This window comes from Cucumis melo, chromosome 8 (genome assembly GCF_025177605.1).
Source record: "Cucumis melo cultivar AY chromosome 8, USDA_Cmelo_AY_1.0, whole genome shotgun sequence".
NCBI classification, from domain to species: Eukaryota; Viridiplantae; Streptophyta; class Magnoliopsida; order Cucurbitales; family Cucurbitaceae; genus Cucumis; species Cucumis melo.
This window is the reverse complement of record NC_066864.1, coordinates 24272408-24281054: the sequence shown is the minus strand read 5'-3', so window position 1 is coordinate 24281054 and position 8647 is coordinate 24272408.

Here is an 8647-nt window from a genome sequence, read left to right as displayed (position 1 = left end):
TATATCAATTAAATCCTTGACGTTTTAATTTTTATAAAAAGGTGAAAGAAGTTATTTTCCAAAGTTCTTGACCTTTTAAAAACATTAAGGGCCTGTTTGGGGTTAGGGTTGGGACTGTGGGCTTAGGTTAGCCCAACCCTAACCCCCGTTTGGGCCCAAGGTTAAAGAAACCCTAGTTTTAGGGTTTCCTTAACACGTTTTCGTCTACCCCTTCCAACGCCGAAAATGTGTTCCCCCGTTTTCGTTAATCCGGTTTCGTCGTTCCCCTCAATCCGTGTTCCATTTCCTCGTTCAAATCGATTTCAATCTTCTCCTCAACCCTTCTTCATCGAAATTTTTTCCGTTTTTCTCTTCTTTTTGTCATCTCCCTCAACGAATCGATGTTTCGTTTCGTCTTCTCCCTCAACCAATGGATGTTTTGTTTCGTCTTCTCCCTCAACGAATCTAGGGTTTGTGTTAGTTCTGTGTTGTCCGGTCGATTTGGTTTTTTTCGTCTTCATCCTTTAATCCATTCCTTCCTTTTGTATCGTTTTGTCCATTTCTTTCATCTCCCTCAACGAATCGACTGCATGTTGTTTTCTTTCGTCTTCTCCCTCAACGAATCTAGGGTTTCATCTTCATCCTTTAATCCATTCCGCCGTTGCGTTTTCGAGATGAAACCAGATTTCGTTACGTCGAATCTCTCTCTGCATCTCTCTCATCCGTCTCTCTCACTCCCGAAAGGACTTCTGTGTTTGTTGAAGCCGACGATTTCGTTGGCTTCGAACACGATTTCCTTTTTGGAATCGTGGGTTTTCGCTCCTTCTTTACTCCTTGTCGCTCGCGGTTCCATTATGTTGTTCGGTCTTTCGCTTGCCAATAAGACAGATACTTCACTCTGCCATTGGATGCCGATGGAGCTTGGTAGGGAGGTATTGGAGTTTTCAATCCACTTTTTTTTTTTAAAGCCGATGATGAGTTCGAATTTGTGTAAAACTGAATTCTTTTGTAATTTGTGTAAAACTGAATTCTTTTGTAATGTATGTCTTCTGTCTTATTTGTTTACATTTTCCGGCAATGTGTTCTGTATTATTCCGGCCATGTCGTTGCTTTACCTTTGGCACCCATGTGTTCTGTGTTATTGGTTAAATTTCTCCGGCCATGTGTTCTATATTCTTGCACTCATGTGTTCTGTGTTATTGGTTAAATTTCTCCGGCCATGTTACAATTCTGTTACAATTGTCTTATGTCTTCTCTGTATTCTTACCAATTTTGTTACAATTGTTGTATTTTTTTACAATTCTTTCTCTGTATTGTTACCAATTTTGTTACAATTGTTGTATTTTTTTACAATTCTTCTATTCTTAGCTCTCTGTACAATTGTTGTATGTCTTCTCTATATTCTTTTGTTACATATTATTTTCTTAAAAATTTTGTTACATTTCTTCTATTCTTATCTCTCTGTATTGTTAGATTGTTCTATTATTTTCATAGTGTATTCTTATCTCTCTGTATTGTTGCCATGTCTTTATTGCTTTAACCTTCAAGTGTTGTCTCTTCCATCTGTTTTTATTGTATGGTTTTGACTTCATATTTGCTTACAAAATTTCTTACAATCCTTCTATTCTTATCTCTCTGTATTGTTACATTCTTCATTTACTTTCATACTGTGTTGGTCTTCCTTTCTGTCCAGTGTTGTCTCTTCCATCTATTTTTAGTGTATGGTTTTGGTATAGGTTTCAGTATATAGCCTTTGACTCTTTGGACTTTGCTATGCTTTATGTCAGTTGTAGCAAAGAGATTCCCTGTCTTTTATTGATAGATAGGTTGTAGTCCATTACTTTGGTCTTTATATTTTGGTTTACCTCCCTTCAAGTCCTCTCAACTTGCCCCATCTTTCCCCTATATATTTCCACCTTTCCTGTTTTCATTCACTGCATTCTTGTCTCTCTTTGTATCCTCTCTGTGGTTCTAACTTATCTTTTGTAAGTTCTCTTTTTCTTTTTCTCTGTTTGCTGATTCTTCATTACTGTTAGCATATATGTTGTAATTTCCCTTTTCCTATATCATTCTGTTCTCCTTTTTGTATATGTTTATGCACAACTTTTCTTTTAGGTTGGTGTCCTTTTCTGTTATGTTTTTGTGATATGTTTTGTATACCTTTCTGTCCTTTATTTTTTTTATCTATAACTATGATGGAATTCCATTCATTATTTTGAATGGAATCAAAACTCTGAGGCTACTAAATTAAAAATAAACTTATTCTTTTGGTTTCCCGATTCAATCTTCATTTGGAGTAACATTTGTCGTCATAAAAGGTATGTATATGTAATATTTTTTTTTCATACCTTCTATATTGTGTGTTATGTACAAATAATAATCATCTTCTTGTCTTATGTAGGACGTTGCAACGAACGAGTTGGAAAATATTTGAAGAGGTACTCTTGTAATGACCGTTTGTAGGCTTTCTATAATGTATTTTTTTTATTTATTTTTTTCGATTTTGTATAATTTTATAATTAACATTTTGTTTGGGTTTATAATATGTATATAGAACATTCGGTTTAATTTTGTTACATATTGTATTCTATTAATTTTCTGTTTTTTAACTATTTTTTTTCTATATAGTAATAACAATTATTTTTTTCTAATTTTTTTCTATATAGTAATAACAATTTTTTTTTCTATTCGGTTTAATTTTTTTCTATATGCAATTAATAATAGTGTTTTTTCAATATCATCACAATATGATAATAAAGGGATTTCAATATCATAAATCAGTTTAAAATTTGAGTAATGCATATCAAAAACTCCATATGAACAACCCTTCCCTAATAATGGTTTTTTAATATCATCATAAATTGAAATATGAACAACTTTTTAGTAATAGTGTTTTTTGAATATCATCACAACTTTTGATATTAATTAAATTATATTAAGGGAATACACATTTCATAAACTTTTTCAATATGTCTTTAATAAACTTCTTCAATATGTCTTTAATAAACTTCTTCAAACTTCTTCAATAAGTACTTCAAAATTTTGTCAAACTTCTTCATAAACTTCTTCAAACTTCTTCAATAAGTACTATTGTTCGGTTTTTTAAAAAAAGAAACTTCTTCGAACTTCTTCAAACTTCTTCAATAAGTACTTGTTCAAACTTATTCAAACTTCTTCATAAACTTCTTCAATAAGTACTATTGTTAGGTTTTTTTTTTTTTAAAAAAAAACTTCTTCAAACTTCTTCATAAACTTCTTAAAAAATTGAAATATGTTCAATAAGTACTATTGTTCAATAAATACTTCTTCTTGTCTTTATTCGATTTTATTTTTCTTTTTTCTTATATTTTTCTTTTCTTTTAACCTTTTCTATGTTTTGTTTAATTTTTTTTTTATTTTCAACCAATTTTATTTCTATTTTTAAAATACTTATTTTAGAACTAAAATACATTGTAAAATTTGTTGAAAATAAAATAAAATTATATGTTTATGGTTTTACTAAATACGGATATTACTAAGTTCAGATCTTTTCACAATATATCGATATGACACTAATTTAATTAGTACATGTTTTTAGGGAACTTTACATACATTGTAATGGATCAACAAACACTTATTAGAGTCTTAACTGCATTCACGTTGGCCCAACGTCAGATTTTACTAACGTTGGAGCTATTAATGAACAACAATAAGCGTCTCCCACATACACTGCCCGATACACGCTATAGAATTAGGGAGCTTGCTTACTTTCGCATGATACACGAGTCAGATCTTGTGTGTCGGCAAAGCACGCGGATGGATAGGCGAACATTCACAATTCTATGCCATTTACTTAGAAATGTGGCTGGTCTTTCTTCAACTGAAATTGTCGATATTGAGGAAATCGTAGCAATGTTCTTGCACGTCCTCGCTCATGACGTGAAGAACCGCGTCATCCAACAGGAATTTGTACGGTCTGGTGAGACAGTATCTCGACATTTCAACATCGTATTGTTGGCTGTTCTTCGACTGTACGAGGAGTTGATAAAGAGACCTGTTCCAGTAACAAGTAACTGCAATGATCAACGTTGGAAGTGTTTCGAGGTGGGCATCATAGAAGTTGACTATAATTCACCTTTACGTACATCCCACTTAATTCAATGTGTTTATTTCAACCTGCAGAACTGCCTTGGCGCGTTAGACGGGACGTACATAAAGGTCAACGTCCCCGCAGGAGATCGGCCTACATTCAGAACGCGTAAGGGGGAAATTGCCACAAACATTTTGGGGGTCTGTAACACGAAAGGGGATTTCGTTTATGTCCTCGCCGGTTGGGAAGGATCCGCAGTCGACTCGCGGATCCTACGTGATGCGATTTCACGAGAAAATGGACTACAAGTGCCAAAGGGTATATCTTCTTTATAATAAAACACCGTCGCTTCCTACTTACCTATTTAAAGTTCATAAACAAACCATTTAATAACAGGATATTATTATCTGTGCGATGTGGGATATCCAAACACGGAGGGGTTTCTCACCCCGTACAGAGACCAACGGTACCATTTGCAAGAGTGGCGTGGTGCTGCAAATGCGCCAACAAATGCAAAGGAGTACTTCAGCATGAAGCACTCCTCCGCAAGGAATGTTATTGAGCGCGCGTTCGGTGTTCTCAAGGGTCGTTGGGCCATTCTTCGTGGAAAGTCGTACTATCCCCTGCAAGTCCAGTGTCGCACCATTCTAGCATGTGCCTTGCTCTACAATTTGATCAACAAGGAAATGACATATTGCGACGACGTTGACGACAAGGACGAGGGGGACTCCACGTACGCGACGACCACCGCTTCATAAGACATTCAGTACATTGAGACAACAAACGAGTGGTCTCAGTGGCACGACGACCTAGTCGAATCGATGTTCACCGAATGGCAGTTGCGTAACGCTTAGCTAAGACAATTTTACATAACAAGTTTTCGATGACTTGGTCGCAATTCTATCATGTCTAACATGTACTGTAAAAAGTAATATGGGCTGTTGCATATGAATTGTACGCGTGCCATGAATTTGTATCATGCCTATTTTATTTTGGAGTTTAATGGTGAAATTACTTACGTACTCCATGTATTTTTTCTAATTTCTCATTCTCAGTATGTCAACCTCAAATCGTTCCCCGAGACATGTTTGGACGAAGGAGGAGGAGGGGACTCTTGTGGAATGTTTAATGGAGCTAGTGTCAATGGGGGGATGGAAATCAGATAATGGTACATTCCGTCCAGGATACCTTGCGCAGTTGGTACGCATGATGGCGGAGAAACTACCTGGATGCCAGGTACGAGCAACAACTGTAATTGATTGTAGGATCAAGACACTGAAGCAAACGTTCCAGGCCATTGTCGAAATGCGGGGCCCAGCGGGCAGTGGCTTTGGGTGGAACGATGAAGAGAAATGTATCGTTGCGGAGAAGAAATTATTTGATAATTGGGTTAGGGTATGGAATATAATTTAAACGTCACACAACGTTCACAATGTACATTTAGTTAACAATTTTTCAATCAGTACTCATACGTGATTTTTTTTTGCCCGCAGTCGCATCCTGTAGCGAAGGAACTCTTGAACAAACCATTCTCGTATTACAACGAACTTACATATGTATTCGATCGCGATAGGGCGACCGGTCGGTTCGCTGAGACATTCACGGACGTGGGGTCTAACGAGCCTGGTGGCGGATATGACAGATTTGATATGGGGGATGGAAACGAGGACTTCCCGCCCGTCTACCGCCAGGGAATTGACTTCTCGCAGGACGATGTACGTGCATCCCGACCTCGCGCTTCAGAGGGTAGGACCGGATCAAGTGGATCGAAGAAGAAGAGGGGAAGTCGGCGAGACTTCGAGTTTGAAGCGATACATCTGGTGCTCGACCAAACAAACGAGCAACTCAGGCAGATTGCGGAGTGGCCAGCACGCAACCTTGCAAATGACAACCACGTGCGCACAGAATTTTTCCGCATATTGCGTGAGATGCCAGAACTTACGAGTTTGGATAGAGCGTTATTGCAAAGGCATCTTTTGTCTCGTATGGACGACCTTCGGGGTTTCGTACTCATGCCTGAGGGTGAGAGGGAGGGATTTTGTAGAGTCCTCCTACAAGACATAGAGAGATAGTTTATGTTTCTACTGACTTGGGTTGCTTATTATTTCCTTACGTTTTTTTCGGTATGATGTTGACTATTTATGCATTTCCTATTGTCAAGAACTTATTTTTCTCCTTGGTAATGTTTATTTTAAATTAAGGAAAATAGTCACAATTTTCCAAAAGCGTTATAACGGCTATTTATATAGGTTTAAAATTGGATGACTTCGCTATCGCCGATTAGAAATATTCAATATTTTTTTTATCTTTCTAAAAAATTAATTGTAATAAATTTCTCACAATATGTTAACAAATTTATTTTAATTTGGGCAACTGTATGTATTAATTTAATAACATTACACATAAAACAAATGAAATAGGAGAATAAGACGGATTCGAGGGTTTCGTAAAAAAGTATGCAATAATTTTTTTATGATATTTACAATTTAATTTAAAAATATTATACCACATAAAAAATTAATTAACCCAACCCATTTAACAATTTCCCCAAATAAAATTTATCACAAAATCCACATAAACCTACCCACCTAACCCTTCCCCCAAACACATCTTATTATAAAATCCCCATTAAACTACCCATCTAACCCTTCCTCCAAACACATCTTATCATAAAATCCCCATTAATCCTCCCCACCTAACCCTTCCCCCAAACACATTTTATCATAAAATCCCCATTAACTCTTCCCACCTAACCCTTCCCCCAAACACATATTATCATAAAACTACCTTTTTAAACCCTTCCCCCAAACAAGGGTTATGATAAAACTAGGTTTAACTTAACACTAGTTTTATCTTAACACTAACCCTTCCCTAAATCAACCCTTCCCCCAAATGCACCCTAAGATTTACTAAGTAATTAAAATAAATAAAATATTAAATTTTTCATTAATTAAAAAAATTAAAAGCCCTAAATTTTCTTTTTCCCTCCAACCTATCATGCGCACCTCTTACCCTAAATTTTCTTCAATTTCATGTGTTTGCTATGTTTCCGTCTGGTTTCGCCAAGGTGTGTTTGCAACGGTTTCCGTCGAACGTCGACTCGTCTTGCTGAACGTCACTTTGTCGAACGTTGCTCTGTCGAACGTTGCTCTATCGAACGTTGCTCCATTGAACGTCGCTCCGTCGAACGTCTTATTGAACATCATTTAGTGGTTGCATCGTTTAATGGTTGTGGTCGAACGTCGTCTTCCGTCTTCGACCATATTGAGTTCGTCTTCCATTGGGCTTATCGTCCGACCGTCTCGTGTTCGATCATCTTTGATTTGGTTTGTTTCCCCTAACTTTTAATCTCTAAAAGCAGGTTGTTGTTTCCCCTAATTTTTACATATTGTTGTTCACAAAAGTAGTCCAAGAGGAATACATTTTAGGCGTGCTGGACCCCGCCACTAGGAATGCAGCTTTTCAATTTCAATGGTTCACAAAGTCTTTTTCTCCTAAATCATTTTCCTCACACTAACCCTATTTCAGTTAATAAAGTTCTTTATTGGTAAAAAAGAGATCAAAATGTAAAATCTCTTCTTGAATATATTAAGCTAAATGTGATTTGCATGGTGGATATAGAGGTTTCTATTCTAAGAATACCATACATTTGACTCCAAAGTTTGCGAATGATATCCATAAACGTGGTGGAACTGTCATTGGGACATCACGAGATGGTCATGATACCTCAAAGATAGTTGACAGTATTCAAGATTGTGGCATTAATCGGGTGTGAATATTATCTTTTTGCAATTTTCATGGAAATTAGATTCTTAGATATGTTTTATACAATGTACGTACTAAACTGCAAACTTAAATTCTTGGATCTTTGTTCATTGCTTTAATTCACTCAGGTTTATATAATTGGTAGAGATGGAGCTCAAAAGGGAGCAGCTGATATATATGACGTAACATGGTGAACGATGCTCTATAAGCAATAAAACTTGGTTCTTTAATGTTCTATATTCTTGTTTTTTTTTTCTTGATGCACAATACATAATGTTGATCTCAAGTTGCTCACCCTCTCTTTCTTATGTGGTTCTCTTCAGGAAGTCAGAAAGAGAGGGCTCAAAGTTTCAATTGTTGGGATCCCGAAAACCATCGATAATGACATACCGACACATTGTTCATGTTCTAACTTTCACTATTGTTATTTTTGTTTTTGTCTTAGTCTATTTATTGGATCATTTTTCACAATCTTTCATCACCACACCAGGAATGCTTGCTTAATTTTGCATTTTGCTTCAGCTTTGAACTTTCAAGAAAGCCTATTTGATTGACTATGTGAAGTTGATGAAGTCTGTTTTTGTGTGTCTTCCTTTATTTCTTGATGGAGGTGTTTTGTAATGGCATCTATTGATTTCTTAGATATAGTCCGATTTCTTTTGTAAAATTAAAAGTGTACTTATGTTATGCCTTTGTGATTGTGAATTATGTTATGCCTCTATGATTGCAGACAATTTCTTTTTTACCATATCTATGGAGGAGTTTTGCTTATTATAACATGCCACATGAAGAAAGTATATGTAAGAATATTGTGAATTTGCTGGTCACATGTTC